The sequence below is a fragment of the Telopea speciosissima genome, chromosome 1 (assembly GCF_018873765.1).
Source record: "Telopea speciosissima isolate NSW1024214 ecotype Mountain lineage chromosome 1, Tspe_v1, whole genome shotgun sequence".
Taxonomy (NCBI): Eukaryota; Viridiplantae; Streptophyta; class Magnoliopsida; order Proteales; family Proteaceae; genus Telopea; species Telopea speciosissima.
This window is the reverse complement of record NC_057916.1, coordinates 8,444,311-8,462,501: the sequence shown is the minus strand read 5'-3', so window position 1 is coordinate 8,462,501 and position 18,191 is coordinate 8,444,311. Positions and strand designations below refer to the sequence as shown.

The 18,191-nt window shown below is 37.1% G+C and overlaps 1 pseudogene; it reads left to right on the top strand.

The window, feature by feature from the left end:
• The first annotated feature begins 2,460 nt into the window (after positions 1 to 2,460).
• On the top strand, positions 2,461 to 17,843 carry LOC122655041 (annotated as a pseudogene).
• Positions 17,844 to 18,191: the final 348 nt, after the last annotated feature.

Genomic DNA, 18,191 nt, shown 5'->3' with positions numbered 1-18,191 from the left:
TGTTTTCTATCCAGAACCTTTTACAGCAATTGGCTGGAAAGATGAGCACCGAGATGAGATTTGCAGTGGGATATGAGATGAGTTAGGGGGGAGGAAGCAATGGAAAAGTGATTTTATTGGGTTGAGGGTTTGGCAGTTTCTTGAGGATTCAAAATGTGCGGTTATCTTATCAAGTCCTTAACAGTTTCAGTTTCAATAGGGGGGCTTTAATTTGTGATAAAGTCATTTTTTTTTTTTTTTGGAGATAATTAAGTCATTGTGTCTGTTAGTCAGTACTACATATTTCTCTCTCTCAACAAGAAACAAAATATAAAGGGAAAAAAAGGTGAGTTATCAAGTTGAAGTATAAAATATGGGGAAGGTTTTTTTTTTTTTTTCTTTTTTGTCTTTTAATGGGGGAGGGTTTTTGTGTGCAGTTTCGGGTGAAGAAGGGGGGTAGTTATGGAAACGTCGTCCAATAGGAGGTATTTAGGACTCTTTAGAGGGGGAGTGCGTATGCAGTTTCAGGCAAAAACGGATGTCGTGGAAATTTTTAAACCATAAAATATAGGAGAGGGTTCCTTATACTAACCAAGTGTAGTTTCGGGCCAATGAGGGAGCCCCTTTTGAAATCTAACAAAAGGGAGAGGCATTTATGACATATCACCCTCTCACATGATGAACAACGATAAGAGAATGGGTGTGCAATTTAATTTTTGAGCTGAAGATGCCCTTCTTGATTTTCAGAATCTGAGCTCAATCATAGGTTTACTATTTTTTAGTAGAACAATCATAGATTTACTGAATAGATAACTTGTGGAAAGTGGGCTTTAGAAATTCAGGCATATGAAGTGGGATCAAAGGTATGGCAAACCAAAGGAGAAGAGTAACACACACCGAAGAAAGATTTCATAGAATGCTTGAAATAGTTGGAAGGGGAGCTCGGTGACAAGCCTTACTTTGGGGGTGGAGGAAAAGAGATTAATCGAGCAATATTAAAGAGTAACTGAAATCTAGAATCTCGAGCAATATTAAAGAGTAAATGAAATTTGGAATCTGGATTGCATCTTTTCTTTCATGTCTACATAAAATCTGATTTAGTCAAATTTGAAAAGTTAAAATTTGAGGTAAAATTTGTCATTTCATTTTTTAGTTTGACTTAAGATAACACCGTCACTGTAGAGGGGACAGATGAGTATTTTCCAATAGGAGGGGGTGACTTGAGATTCGATCCGGTTTCAGAGGGTGTTTTGTAATTTACCCAACACTAAATAACATAAGAGGAGCAGAGAAAGATAAGGATTTACCCAAAAAAAAGAGAAGAAGATAAGGGTAAGGGTGTCAAAACCTAGTCCAAACTGTTAAGACCAACCAAAAAAACACAGATCTAACCGAATCGATCCTTATTGGATTGATTTTGGACTAGGGTATGACGAGACTGGCTAAAAACCAGACCACACTAGACCGACTGATAACAAATCGAAAACGAACCGAATGAAACCGATAAAAATATCATTGAGCATAAGGTTATGAATAAGTGAATTGATTATCCATTGATTTCAATATTAGTGAGTAAATCGAGTTGCCGGTTTTTTTTTTTTCCCTTTGTAAGGGTAGTTTTGTCCATTCATCTCTTCTTTGTTTTTGGATTCTTCTTAGAAGGGCAATTCCGTCAGTTCAAGTCTAATTTTTAATAGTGTTAGTCATGAAGTGACGGAATGGATCCGTTTGTTACCGTTTGTAACCCTCAGGGGGGTACGTAGAATTTTCCAAAACTGGAGGGTGAAAATATCTTTTCGTCAAACCTCAAGGGTGATATGTATAAATTTCCCATAATTAATTTAGAGGGTAAAGTTAAAATCCGCGTGCTGAGCACACTATTAACCGCCTTACAGAGTTACAGCTTACACTAATTGACACGAAGGCACGCATGTATCTCTACAGCTGGCGCGTATCTTTGACGTTACACTTTCCTTATATAAAAATAAATATCTCCTCTCGACCGTTATTTGTTATTTCGTTCCTCTGTTTCAAATCAACATTAATAGTTTCTATTTTCCCTCCCTCACTCCGCACTCCGCGCCTGTATAAATTCTGAATTGCTATAATCCTGACCGGAAAATATCTAGAGTCATGAGACAAACTCTGTCCCATCTATACTCGCCGCAACCTGCTATCCCCTTCGAATTGCATAACCATCATCAACATCACTTCCACTCCTTCTTCGAAACTGAGGAGGTGGTTCTTCTCATTCACATTGCTCATACCCCTTTCAGTTCCAGCAATTTTTTCTGATTCGGAAAATCAAACATCTCCGATAGGCTCTCACCGAGAAAGACGCCATTAATAACACTGAACGGTGCGAAAAGACCAGATCTCTCACTCGAGTTGGAACGCTTTCCACTCAGCTTCTTAATTTTCCGATTCGAAGCTGAGGATCGCTTTCTTCTTCTTCGTTGGCGTCGTCTTTTACTTCGAATTATGCAGAATACTGCACAAGCTTGGTTTATGGAGGGACCGAGTAATACTGATCAGAAGGAATCCTTGTCTCTGCTTGCCGATTGGAACTCTTACGCGGCCTTGAAAGCTTCGGAAGAGACTGAATCCTCCAGCTTAGGGTTTGATCTCGAAGCCGCTGTAAGAACTGCCAACGTCACCGGTACTTTTAACGTGTAAGCGCAAATCTTAAACCACCAATGATATTTTGGCTTTTTAGTATATATATATATATTTCAGTTTTACTTCTCTTTCATGGTCTGTTCTAGAGATATGACTTTGTCTCACTTTCCTGTTAGGGACTTTTTGAATTCCGTTGGTCTCTACTTGCTTTTGCTCTAGATTCTGGATTTATTTTCCTGGTAGGATGTTTCTGGTTGTTTGCTTCGTTTTTCTCCGGTGTCTGCAAATCGCCACACAAGCAGCAAATGGTTCAAAGGGGTGGGTTACAGCAGGAGGTGTGGTTGCAGTAAGAAGAAGAAGAAGCAGGGTAAATAGGTAATTTTAATTTCACTGTTTTCTATTAAATGTGATAAGGGTAAAATGGACTTTTCCTTTCAACCACTAACAGCAGACTAACAACGTCAGGTTTCAGGGGGTGTCAAGTAATTGTTTCAAAATTTGGGTATTTTAAGAAAAATGGCAATAGTCTAGGGGGTGTACAAGTAATTTTCCCTATAGCAAGTGCTGTTTGAGGGCATCAAGTTTGCAATGCCTTTCAGCCATGGTAGTTGTTGGATTTTTTTTTTTTTTTTTGGGGTTGTAATGTTTTCTTGTTAGTGCAACATGAGCACAATCATTTTTGAAATTTACCTCCATCTAATTCCTCATCGAGTCAAATTGATTTTTCACATTTCAGGTGTGGTTTATGGCAGATTTTCACATGTTCTTGATGGTTTTGATGAGTGAGTGGTTTTCTAATGCTTTAGTATGTGTTTGCAATTGGACCCAGTGTTTTATGACTTGTTTCCTGGCACAATACGAAAAATTGAGCTTTGGAGCTAGTAGCTGCACAAGGAAAACAGGTTAAAGTTAGAAGTAACAATGTGGAAATGTTTTAATAGAGGAATGATTAGGGGCTGTGGTGGGTACTTTCCACAACGAGAGTAGTTTCTTCTGAAATAACTTTAGGTGTAGCTCATTTCTTGTTTCTAGGGCTGGCATTCCAAGACTTCACACTCTTGTTAGATTTTTGCCATGTTTACTCATATTGATGCACGTTTGACATAGTATGGGTGTGTTTGCAGACTGCATTTAGTTCTAGGAGATCATTGAGTTTGATATGTATCCATTTAACTTTATCTGCGTCTGCCGCTAACACATGTAATAGTAGTTACATAGGATCAACAGTTTGTAAACCCGTAGCAAGTTATGATTAATGCATGCGCATTCATGTATATATGCGAGTCTGATAATCAAGTCTCTCTACTTGTGAATATATTTCCAATTTAAGCTTCTGTTTGTACATCTCAAAATTTTGCTATTTTAAGTTTAATTGGGTTCCTCAATCATGAATTTCTTTTGATTTAAGGATTTATACTTTGCGCAGATTGTGCATGCCACACTGGATAACTACGAACCAGATATAAATCTTGTAGATGATGGTGAAAGGGGGGAGCCAGATCACAATTGGGTTGATGAAGTAGTTAGATGTGAAGCAAGGGGTGGGTGGTGTTGGTAGTGATCTCAGCCTGCGCTACCTTAGGCCAAGACGAGAAAAAAAAAATTGCACTCTATTGACTCGGTAATAATGGTTAGTTTTCTAACTGTTCATGGTGAATGGTTACTTAGTTTCTCTGCTCTATTCCTTAAAATTATATGCAACTGTCTATCATAGATAAGTGTTCCTGTTATAGGTATTTTTAATTTCTTCATTTATGCTTATGTTCATTCAATTGGGGTAAAATGTTTCAGAAGCATAAATTTTTGTTGTATATATTCACATTGTGATAGTATGTATTTGTTCACATCTTCATTTTTGTTTGGCTTGGGCACTTCCACAAGTGAAATTGTTGGTTCCAGTACTTTTTCATGCCTTAAGTGCTTATCTTATTTTGGTTTCTCAAATTCAATTGTCTCTCTTATTTTTTTAAAATCTATCTCGTTTGCTTCTCTAAGAAATCTTGTTTATGAGTTATCCTTTTCTTTTTTGTTTTTTTTTTGAAGTGCTTTATCAAAATTTTGTCTTTGGGCTTCTTGGTACTTAACTCTATTTACTGTTTTAATTGATAAAGGATTCTATTGCATTTTGTATTTATTTGTCTCAGATTTTCACATTGTATGCCTGTAATTAATCCTGAAATTGGTCAATTGTTATGTTCCTATACAACTCCGTGTCTCCCCACCTTTTTTTGGTTCTTATAGAGGTTTTCTAACGGGACATGGATAGCTTTTAATTTATTCTACAATGTGAACTGATAGATTTTTACCAAAAAAAGAACTGATGGATTGGGTGGGGGGTTTTACTAACCACACTGATATGAGGTTATCATTTTGTTTTGACATTTTGGTAACGGGGGTGTCAAAAAATAGGGGACTAACCCCATAGAAACAACCTAATAGGTTCACGATAGGGTACCTTTAGTCCAATTATGCCACTGTTATGGAATTCTTGATAATGGGTGTTGATATAATAGTATTGGGAGTCCATTTGCTTCTGTGTTATATAGGTCATCTCTTGCCCCCCCCCCCCCACCCCACCCCCAAAATAGCTCCATAATATCATCAAACCAATTTGATTATGATTTGTGTCACATTGTGCACAGGTGAAGCGATTGATGGTCTTTGCAATGACAAACACAAGACCTCACTGACTAAGCCAGTCGGTCTCTCCCTCTCTCTCAAGTTCCTAAAGTTAATGTTTTGTGGATGCCATCCTACATAGCATGGAAGGTTTATTTCCAAGGATTGGCTTCTCTTTGTTAATTTTTTTAAAAATATATCTCAAATGGTGTGCCATATTAGATACTCAATTCTTCTCTCTTTCCCTTTCCCTCACATCCCCAAAACAAAAATTCAGGAATATCCGTATTTCTTCAGCTGATCTGCAGCCAAATGTTCCTTTGGGATCCTACATTATGCCTCTGCACCTGTATTTTCTTCCAAATGTTGGCTTTGCTTTGTCATGGGCTGGTGAAGCGCAACATGAATTTTCCCATGAAATGATGCTTGTGCTACCTACAATTCGAGCTTATAGATATGACATTATATTAAGATGTTAACACTAGCACTGTAAATTCTGGAGAACTATAGTAGATGTCGGTTAGAGGGAAAAGCTTGCTTGAAGCTATCTAGCCAAAGAGAAAATGTAGAACCGTAGGACATAAGGTTCTCTCTCTCTCTCCATAGAAGAAACAGATTAACCAGAGCTCAATTCCCTTTCAGAACTCCCTCTTAGTCAAAGAGATAATGTAGAAGTAGAACCGTAGGACATCAGGTTATATCTCTCTCTCTTTCCATAGAAGAAACAGATTTATCAGAGCTTAATTTTCTTTCAGATCTCCCTCTTAGTCAATGTATGTGACAGTTCCACAGCAAATACCCTACTAAATCTGTGGCCATGGAAACAAAGGAGAGAGAGGCTCTTTAAAGGTGGGTCAGAAGTAACCTGTTTATAGGAATTCCACTGACACATTTGGATAGATAACAGCTCAGTATAGATAATGTGAGCCTAGAGTAGATAAAACGGCTCTAGAACCCTAGCATCTCTGCCAAGAAAGTTGGAATGTCTAAGCATGTGGAACTGATAAAGGGACCTTCTTGGTTTATTTTAGCTGATCATATTTAGTTTTTATCTATTGTGCTTCTTTGCGGCCTTATGCAATAATCAACCAAGTTGTGCCTTCTTTAGTTACGCTATATGAATGCTTCATGGAGGGAGAGATTACAAAGTAAATTTGAAATTAGGCCATTGCGAATTTTGCCTTTACCAGCTAAAATATAATGCAAGTCTACCTCTTTGTCTGAAAGTATAGTAAGTTGTGGTTTCAATTTACATTTTGTGAATGCTATCGATGTATTATGGATGGAGACACTCAAAAACTCTGATCAATGTTATCTGGTACATTGAAGCAGGAATGTCCATTGAAATGTGTACTTATATGGTTGTCAATTCACCTGTTTGTTGATCATGCATATATGTCTTACTAAAACATTGTCATTGTTTAAAAATGAATATAAAAAGAATGTTCTCTTTCGGATTTCTTGTGTTGTTCAAACTGTTCTAGATATTTTCGAGCTTTTCTTTGTAATTCCTTAACTTTTAAATCATTTAAGCACTTTATGGTAGAAATGCAAAGTAAGAATTTTCTCCATCAGGATTATTTAGCAATTAATGCTTTGCTTTGTTATTTTATAATCAGACAGCAATGTATGCTTCTAATTTTTTGACTGGGTGTTTCAAAATCACTGATTGAGAATTCCAGAACTCTTATGTTGCCTACAAATATGCATGAAAGATTGAGATTAATTCGAAATGCTTGGAAGGGAGAGGGGTAACCCAATCAGTAGTTGTAAGTCAGCATTCTTCTGTTTCGATTTTTTTATGTGGGGGTTGGGTTATTCTGCAATTATGTTAATGCATATGTACCTTCGCTTTTCTCTTTCTTCATCATTTCTGTCAATTACATATTATAGCTTAATTTACAAAGTACATAAATTGTATGATTGTGCCTATTTTTTACTTCTTTTCTCCTTTATTGATCTCCTCTTTGCTTTAACTCTGATGTGAGCTACTTTAGTTTTCAGAGAATTACAGAATGCCAGAGTATGTCAAAGAAGAAAGTTAGGAATGCTACAAAGGTACAAACTTTCCAAGTTTTATCCATGTTACGATATAATAATCAAGATGCGTAGAATCCATTCATTATTTTCTTTTCTCTCCCTCTTTATTCAATCAGGTAAAGTAGAGAACCTAAGTTGAAGTATTGAACAGGAGGAAAGAAGGATATTTTCCCCCTTACCATACTGATGTTTGGTTTGATGATGGCAGGAGCATCGAGTTCATGTTCTCAGGCATTGATGCAGATCTCACCTTAGACCTTATTGGGCCATTGGAATGGCAATCGGTGTCTCCTGTGCTGGGTGCTGCCTGGTAATCATCCCATCTCTTTGCTTTTATCCCAGTTATTCCTTTTTCTTCGCAGATTTTATTGTGATTGTGCTTGTTTTGGTTGAATTTCTTAGACTTTTCCGTACAACAACTCCTATAATGGGATTTATATTACGGGAAGTAGTTTCATAGGTGCTGCAATTAAAATTTGTTTGCTTTTGTTTCTCTGAATTTGATTGGGTTTGATAATTTATGTGACTGTTCTTTAGCCTATAAATGCTCCTACGTGAATAAAATTCATTCTGCTTGATGGTACAATCTTTACCAGATTTTATTCTGATTTCACTGGCTTTGATTGAATTTCTTAGACTTTTTCCTGTCTCAACTGCTATGGGGAATTTATATTACAGGAAGTAGTTCGATTGGTGCTGCTATTAAAGCTCCATGCATTACTTTGAAGAATTTCTCATTAGACTTTTTTAAGAGGGATGTGATTCTTCAGGTCTCTTAAACAAGACTGATGCTTGTATGAGTGAAGGCATGGTTTTAGGTATCGGTCTTGGATCAGCCATATTAGAGGTAAATGTCCGTAGCAAGCAAGTCCAACAAGAAGGCTATAGTAGATGCAGCCTCATGGATGTTCAATTTTGTCACTTTTTTCAGGATTATCATTGTCAATAAAGCATTGATTTATAGTGTTTTCTCTGTTTTATCCTTAAAACATCAAGTATCAACTTGCCTTGTCCACCTACGGCTTCCTTCAACTCTCTCTCTTTGATTTATTTATAGTGCTTTATCTGTTTTATCCTTAATACATCAAGTATTTGGTTGATTTAGGAAATTAAATTCTTAAAATTATTGTCAAGTTCGTGTTGACTCATTTCATAATGATGTTGATCAAGTTATGTTAAATTATGGAACACGAAGAAGATGCATTTACTTGTGTAATTGAAAAGTGACATTGTTGGCACCTTAAATCTTGGCACCACTCTTTTAAAATTTTGGATAAGGGTCATAGATGTTTATGTGGGTTGCAAGTAGAATTTAAAAAATAGGTGAATCAGCAGAGACAGATTCAAATTTCTTTCGTGTTTGCTTGGCCAAATGGACCCAGAATTTGAATTAATACAAGACATACAAGTGATTCTGACATCCTTTTACAAAAGAAAAAGGAATCTCTGTTTCCTCTTATATTTTTACTTTCCTTTTCCTTTGATGTAGGATGATTAATCCAACTGAGGAGGTAGCTGAGGCAAGGTTGAAATATCTACAGGTAAGTGGCTGAGGAAGGTTCCTTCTGAGCTCTTGTATCCTTGTTTGAGATAGACTCATCTATCTTCTTGTTACATGGTGTTTATAAAAACAGAGTAGTCCTACTTATGATTTTAACGTCCTGGATAATGATGTCTTGCTGTGCAATTTTTTTGAAGGATGCTCCATATGAACGAAAAATTGTCAAATGAGAAAATTACTTGGATACCCCCTAGACTATTGCCTGTTTTCTTACTATCCCCAACTTTTCAAACAATTACTTGACACCCCTGAAATCTGACGGTGTTAGGTTGCTGTTAGTGTTTGAATGAAAAAGTCCATTTTACCCTTATCACATATTCAATAGAAAACAGTGAAATTGACAGATTTACCCCACCACCTCTACCCCGTACTGCATTGCATCTGCAAGTCTGCAACATGACTGTTCAAACAATTACTTGACACCCTAATCGATTTCAGAAAAAAAATCCTCTTTTCTTAAACAAATTTCAAATCAAAATAACCCAAAACCCTTAATCGAATTTCAGGTTGAAACCCTTAATCGGTTTTTTTTTCCGTCTTTGTTAAATCCTTTTACTCTGGTTAGGTCTCAATTTTGCCTTTTTCCTCTTCACATTCATCCCGAGTTTTGTGTTCCTTGAATTTCAAAGTCATAGATAAACCATTATTTGGTGTCTTATTCCTCAAATTTCTGCTGCACATGATTGGCATAATTGATGAAAGATATTAACCAGAGTGTTGGCTTTAAGCCTTGGTTTCTACGTTCCTTGAATTTGAGGAGTGAACATGTGTCGTGTGCAGTTCAGAAATGTTGATATAAGATGGGTAGAACATTTTGCGCGGGAGGAGACCTTTGGGTTCAATTTTTAGGGGGAGCATGCCTCATCCATCCCAGGTCTCTCTGCTCCAACAACTCCTTTGTCTTTGAAAGAAACAACAATGAAAACGATAACAAGATGCTGCAGTAAGGAATGATGATGTGTATCGTCAATTAGAGAAACTGGATTTCCTGATTGCTGCTAAGATTCTTTTCACCATGCCTCTAATGAATAAGAATTTGCATATGATACTTTAGAAGGTTGAATTGGCTCCATTTCAGCTGATGGTTCCAAGGGTTTTCTCAACGAAGCTTTGCTTCGGCCTTTCCGGCTTGACAGTGAAGAGGAGACGAGGAACCCCCAGAGATGGATGCGAGAGTACAGGCGGTGTCGGCTCCATTTTGGGCTTAATCTTCGAGGATGCCCTAATGGTTTTTGAAACCGCAGCCATGGCTGCCGGTTTTTTAATAATAAGAAGAAATCTGTCCAAGTAATTGTTTGAAAAATTGGGGATAGTCTGTCCAAGTAATTGTTTGAAAACATGGGGATAGTAAGAAAATGGGCAATAGTCTAGGGGGTGTCCAAGTAATTTTCTCTTGTTAAATTGTGTGAATATGCTGCCAAGAACCCCCTCCGAATTCCAAAGGTACTCCCTTCTTTCAACATAATTTAACCTCCTTTCGTTATTTCCGTATCAATGGTTTCTACTTGGAGGTTATTTTGGTCCCCTTTTCTTTGCTGTAGATAGCCAAGTATCTTGGACAAAGGTGCTCAAAAGAATTGAGGTCTGAGCATATCAAATATATCAGTATTATCACAGAGGCATACCATAAACTGCTTTGCATATGAAAGGAGCAGATGTAAGTTTCATGGTTTTCTTTTACCCTCTTATCTTTCTTGATTTTTACTTTAATTTTAGTTGTGGAATACAGTTTTTTTTAAGTGAAAAAACAAAAAACAAAATAAGTTTATTTAGGACTTAATGTTCTTATGAAACTAGTCTCATTTCCTATTTTCTTAGAACTTCCAAGTCCAACTACTGTTAGTTCCGTTTCTGGCTCAAGGCAACTCAAGAAGTGTATTCAGTCTCATTTGCTTGACCCGGACTTGGTGTCATTTAAATATTCCCCTCATTTGGAATTATGGAGTAGGTTTCAAGATTTTTTTTTCTTTCCTTTTTGTTCTTACTACTTTATTTAGGGAAGATTTTATCCATAAATTCTTGATACTGTATCTATTTTAGTTGCCGGAAGGTGGGTCTGTTTGCATTCTTTTGCTGCAAGGCCATAGGTGATAGTTCTTTGGCATTATCTCAAATATATTTCTCATGTATGCATTTTGTTCTATAGGGCATACTTCGCTCTCAGTCTACTGATTGTTCTAATTGAACTCTTGGACTTTGGGACTCCACAAAGCAAGACAGTGTTCGTATTCTAGGATGCAAAACCTTGACCAGATTCATTCATAGTCAGGTGATTTTGGGATGTAATTGGCATCGTTTTCTAATATGTTACTTATATATCTTGCTACTTTTTCTTTGAATTATACAAACTGGTTAATCCCTTCAAGACTTCAATGTAAGTGTTGTGTTTGCTCTTAACAATCTGTTGTTGAGAAATCAGGAGATTTTTCTGCTTGGTGAAACATCCATTCAGTGGAGAAATTGATCTTAAATTACATTTCCCCCCCATTGTTGGTAGACTGTATTGACATTTTTCTTGTTCTTTTGGTTGTGGTGGAAAACATAGAGTTTCCTCATATTGAAGGGAAGTGCAAAGATCAAACAATTGAAAGAAAAAGATATAAACTTTGAACATTTAACAGCTTGATAGGCATTCTGCACTTATAGATGCACGTATTTATTTTTCTTTTTCTTCCATTCTTTGAAATTTTGTAACTGGAAACTTAATCACCCATATCGCCAGAGTATAACTATAATACACTTGTGAGAGAAGAAAATATGATTAGTTTTAGAAAGTCTAATCAAGAGTTATGAGATTATGTCCGATTTGGAAGCACCATGTTTGACTTGCCATTTCATACATGGAAACTTCTTAACCATGTTTACAAATAAATTCCTTAACTCCTTGTCTCCACAAGCTCCCCTCCTGTTTGGCCACACGTGCACGTTTACTAGTATGTAGATATAACTTCTTTTTTTTTTGTGGGGGGGGGGTTGGATTGGTTTACATTTGCTATAAAGGGATCCTCTTCAATCACTTGATCTAAAAGTGAAGCATTTTTTTGAGCATCTGATTGGATTTGGGATGATGCTTGGATTGTGGATTTGTGCTAACAGTTTGTGAAGTGCTTGCTTACTAGGATCAGATGCCATCAAGTTATGGATTTGGTTTTTGTCCTTAACAAAGTTTCTGAATTTTGTTTTACTTCTCTCATTTGATGTGTATTTGGCATTGCTTTCCTCTTTTTTTCCCCAACAATGAACTTTATTTTAGTATTTTATGTCTCATTTTTTGAGTGTTGATTCCACCTTTCATGCTTACTTTTTTCTAATAAATGAACAATGAACAGACTTCTTTTATGATTTTACTCTCTTCTTTACTTGTACGGTTACTTCTCCATATGTTTTATGCTGGTTTTGTTCTTACCTTTGTGCATGAACAGGCAGATGGAAGTTATGCTCACAATATTTAGAAATTGATTCCTAGAGTATGCATGCTTGCACGTGAGCCTGGGGAGGAATATAGCAAGGGGAAATTACTTGGACACCCCCTAGACTATTGCCCATTTTCTTACTATCCCCCCTTTTTTACACAATTACTTGAACACCCCTGCATTTTACCATTTCTTTCAAGTAGGTCCTGTCCGTTAGTTTAGTGATGATGTCATCGGTTAAGTTTTTTTGTAATGCCTAAACTGACCCTTTTACCCTCTTCCTCCTCCTACAACCTTCCGATTTCAGATTCAAATCCTAATCGATTTCAGAAAAAATTCTTTATTCTTAAACAAATTTAAAATTAAAATAACCCAAATCCTTCTTCTTCCTGCAACCCAACGATTTCATATTCAAACCCTAATCGATTTCAGAAAAAATTTTATTTCTAAAAAAATTTCAAATCAAAATAACCCAAAACCCTTAATCGATTTCAGATTCAAACCCTAATAAATCTCTTTCTGCCACACGGCTCATACCCCTTTCAGTTCCAGCAATTTTTTTCTGATTCAGAAAATCAAACATCTCCGATAGGCTCTCACCGAGAGAGACGCCAATAGTAACACTGAACGGTGCGAAAGGACCAGATCTCTCAATCGAGTTGGAATGCTTTCCACTCAGCTTCTTAATTTTCCGATTTGAAGCTGAGGATCTAATGTAGTCCTAGATAGGTAAGAGACCTACTAGGAGCCAAACAACCGGATCAAATAACAAAAGAAACAAAGGGGCTGCTGGTTCTGCAGTTTCAGTAGGACAGAATTGCAGTTTTAGGTCAAATCTAGGGCTTAGGTTAGGATAATGGAAAGGGGGCTTAGGGGGTATGGCTAGGCAGGTTTATAGGACTCTAATAATGTAGGTATTATAGAGTTTTAAGTGTTTTGAAAATTCTGTAAAACTGGACAGCAAGATCTAGGGTTTAATGGAGTTAGGGTTTATGGGATTCAAACAAAAAATAAAGGGGATCAATTGGGGGAAAGGATTAGAGGGTTAGAAGAAGAAATTGGGTGTCAAACTTACTGGAGATTCCATTGGCAACAGCTTGAACAGATGTGAAGGATAGAACCACCTTCGAATTGAAGAAGATTCTCCCAGCCGTCATGGCGTAAGGAGTCAACCGGATTCCACCAGTCCCTTTCCACCTTGATAGAACCACAAGGATGCATACTCACAAGGAGCACAGGAGCAGCAACAATGGCAGCCAACAAGCAAAAACTTTTTTCATTAATCAAATTCGTGTTCAATGCTTTGCCCCCTTACAACCTTATATAAAAGACTCAAAAATAGACTTCTACTATAAAAAGGAAAGGCCTAACCCTATCCCTAACCTATTAGGTAACTTAAACTGACTAGAAAACTAAAATACTAAAGGAAATAGACTCAAAACATGGCTGGACTTATAGAGTCCTAATCCAGCCCAACTTACATCACATGACCACTTAACCAAGTCACATGATCACTTAAATTGAACCAATTGGATGCAACCAATTTGAACCGGTTCAATAAGAAAACATAAAAATAAACTAAGTATTGGGCTAATCTCGTATGCAACCTATGTACCCCTAGTTTAGGCTCATTAAAGTGGCCTAATACATAGAAAACCCTTGGGAACAAAGGCCCAACATGTATATAACCCAACCCTAGGCCTATTTCTAAAGAAATTAGCCAATATCTATGATGAACCTGCATCAGGATCACTTTCTTCTTCTTCGTTGGCGTCGTCTCTTACTTCGAATTATGCAGAATACTGCACAAGCTTGGTTTATGGAGGGACCGAGTAATACTGATCAGAAGGAATCCTCGTCTCTGCTCGCCGATTGGAACTCTTACGCGGCCACAAAAGCTTCGGAAGAGACTGAATCCTCCAGCTTAGGGTTTGATCTCGAAGCAGCTGTAAAAACTGCCAACGTCACCGGAACTTTTAACGTGTAAGCGCAAATCTTAAACCACCAATGATATTTTGGCTTTTTAGCATATATATATATTTCAGTTTTACTTCTCTTTCATGGTCTGTTCTAGAGATATGACTTTGTCTCACTTTCCTGTTAGGGACATTTTGAATTCCGCTGGTCTCTACTTGCTTTTGCTCTAGATTCTGGGTTTGTTTTCCTGGTAGGATGTTCCTGGTTGTTTGCTTCGTTTTTCTCCAGTGTCTGCAAATCGCCACAGCAGCGGAAAATGGTTCAACAATGAAAGGGGTGGGTTACAGCAGGTGGTGTGGTTGTAGTAAGAAGAAGAAGAAGAAGAAGAAGCAGGGTAAATAGGTAATTTTAATTTCACTGTTTTCTATTGAATATGTGATAAGGGTAAAATGGACTTTTCCATTCAACCACTAACAGCAGACTAACAACGTCAGGTTTCAGGGGGTGTCAAGTAATTGTTTGAAAATTTGGGTATTGTAAGAAAAATGGCAATAGACTAGGGGGTGTACAAGTAATTTTCCCTATAGCAAGTGCTGTTTGAGGGCATCAAGTTTGCAATGCCTTTCAGCCATGGTATTTGGTGGATTTTTTTTTTTTTGGGTTGTAATGTTTTCTTGTTAGCGCAACATGAGCACAATCATTTTTGAAATTTACCCCCATCTAATTCCTCATCGAGTCAAATTGACTTTTTCACATTTCAGGTGTGGTTTATGGCAGATTTTTCACATGTTCTTGATGGTTTTGATGAGGTGATTAGTATTCTAATGCTTTAGTATGTGTAGGCAATTGGACCCAGTGTTTTATGACTTGTTTCCTGCCACAATATGAAGAAATTGAGCTTTGAAGCTAGTAGCTGGACAATGAAAACAGGTTAAAGTTAGAAGCAACAATGTAGAAATGTTTTAATAGAGGAATGATTAGGGGTTGTGGAGGGTACTTTCTACAACGAGAGTAGTTTCTTCTGAAATAACTTTAGTTGTAGCTCATATCTTGTTTCTTGGGCTGGCATTCCAAGACTTCACACTCTTGTTAGATTTTTGACATGTTAACTCATATTGATGCACGTTTGACATAGTATGGGTGTGTCTGCAGACTGCATTTAATTCTAGGAGATCATTCAGTTTGATATGTATGCATCTAACATTATCTGCGTCTGACGCTAACACATGTAATAGTAGTTACATAGGATCAACAGTTTGTAAACCCGTAGTAAGATATGATTAAAGCATGCTCATTCATGTATATATGCGAGTCTGATAATCAAGTTTCTCTACTTGTGAATATGCTTCCAATTTAAGCTTCTGTTTGTACAACTCAAAATTTTGGCTATTTTAAGTTTAATTGGGTTCCTCAATCATGAATTTCTTTTGATTTAAGGATTTGTACTTTGCGCTGATTGTGCATGCCACACTGGATAACTACGAACCAGATATAAATCTTGTAGATGATGGTGAAAGGGGGGAACCAGATCACAATTGGTTTGATGAAGTAGTTAGATGTGAAGCAAGGGGTCGTGTTGGTGTTGATAGTGATACCAGCCTGAGCTACCTCAGGCCAAGATGAGAAAAAAAGATTGCACTCTATTGACTCGGTAATAATGAGCAACCCCACATGTTTAACTCCAAAAATGAGGTCCTTCAGTGTCATATTCTTGATTCTTTATGCATTTTTCTGGTGGAACTTTTTTCTTTCCATTCCAAAGATAAAAAAAATAATGTAGTGGACTGTGGTTAATACATTGGTTTACTTGCACAACAGAGAAGAGATTGAAAATGCATAAATCTGTGCTCAAATTTATGTTAAGAAAATAGTAGAATTGGCCAAGGAGAGTACGACAATGCACCAGGTTTTAGATCCAATGTTCGCTTACTTTGATAATGGGAAGCACTGGGCTCCTCGGCAAGGGTTAGCTATGGTTGTGTTCTGTATGATATGTGCTACTTTATGGAGATTGCAGGTATTTTGGTGCCTTTTCTATTCTCTCTCTCGCTAAAACTTCTTTTTCATTATACTTGATGTGTGATATTCATGTTTTTTTGCCAGTTGGATGGTGTAGGAGCTTTACAAATGATTTGTAATTAGGCTTCTGATATGAATTCTTCACGATCTGCAGGAAGCTGCTTATTGACAATATCAACCTTCAATTTCATGTTTTAATTCTCTTTCTCATGCATTCTGTTTTTTTTTTTTTAATAAATAAATTTTGTTTTATTAGAAGTGAGATAAGCTATGTAGACATAAAGTAACTTTAATCTTCTCTTTAATTGCTATGGAAATTTTTTCTTTAAGTCGTTAATCACTATGTATATATTTTTTGAACCTCATCACTGCCACAACTTTTTCTTTTGGCCACACCAAGGCATTCCATTTGTTTGAGTTACCGTTTCAGAAGCTCATGTGATACAGTTTAACAATCCTATCCAAACTTCTGAACCATCTCTTTTATTCATTAGTTATAATTACTTACAAATAATGTGGCCCCAATATATAATTATCTGCATACTGTTCATTTCTTATGTATTTTTTACCTGATTTATTTATTTATTTTTATCTTTATTGTTGCCCGATGATCATACAGTAGGGTTGAGCATTGGGCTTCCTGGTTCTATTTGGTCTTGTTCCTTGTGAGTCTTATATTCTAATTTCTAAGCATTGATTTTTCGGTTTAACAACATCTTTATTCTCATTTGAAATTCTCACATTTCATGTTTATACATCTCTGTAGCCGACTTATTCCCCCTCCAAATATTTCTTCCTTATCTGAATCTTATAATATTTGTTTATTTTTACTCCAATTTTGGTTCTCTGCATTGCTTACATATAGGAATTGAGCAGTTGATTCTAGCTGTTGTCATTCGACATCTGATCACAAAAATGTTGCACATGATCCGCAAATTAAATCTGATATTGTTCAGATTGCTAACGCTTTGGCTCGACAACTCAGAACACGAGCCGTAGTCTCTGAAATTGGGATTATTAGTGATCTAAGCAGGCATTTGTGGAAGTCTCTTCAGGCAACAGTTGAATTGGTAGTACAACAAGAGTCAAATTTGAACATTTCACTCCAGACCTTCATTGAAGATTGCTTATTGGAAATTGCTAAAGGAGTAAGTGCAATGCATATTCGCCGCAACCTGCTCTCCCCTCCGAATTGCAAACTCTGTTAAGATTCGCTTCCCTCTGTACTCGTCGCAACCAGCTATCCCCTCCGAATTGCAGAAGACCAAACCGTTTTTCTGCTTCCATCATCAATGTCACTTCAACTCCTTCTTCGAAGCTGAGGAGGTGGTTCTTCGCATCCACCAACGAAAGCCCTCCTCCTGTTTCCGAGACCAGGTTAACCCAACCACAGAAGAAGAAAGAAGTTCCGCTCAATTTCGAAAACATCAGAACCGAAGGTAGAAGAAATTGATTCAGGAAAACAGGCCTGTCCTGCGCATCTTCTTCTACGCCGAATCCCTCCCTTAATATAGCAGCCAGGACAGTGGTTTCTTCTATGTTTAATTGCTTGTAATTTAATAATCTCTGTTCTTTCCTATGATGCAGTGTTCAAAGTTCTTGTTTCATTCCTGAGGGAAATTACTTCGTCGCTACTTATTGGGACAATCGGGTTTTTTGATCGCCGCCTCAATTGAATTTCTTCCTTTTTCCTCTTTTCTCTTCGTTGGTTACTCGTTTAGGTTGTTTTCTGATGTTTTTTTGTTGAATTTTTAAAGGCCCGAGCCCAACCCTAAAGGTCCAGCTCCACCTAGTGCACTTCACCTTATTAACCAAGCATAGCTCAAACCTGCAGCCCTGCACTGCAAAAAAAGTTTTCAGACGGAGAAGCCATCATCGTCGTAGTTGAAACGCTGAGGTTTTCTCGTTGAGGTTCTCTACTTCACTCGGACCAGCATCTCTAGCGACCGCCATTTTCATTTCATTCAAGCCTGCTTCACTGTAACTCGAACTTATCCCTATTTCCTTATTTGTTTTTAATTTTT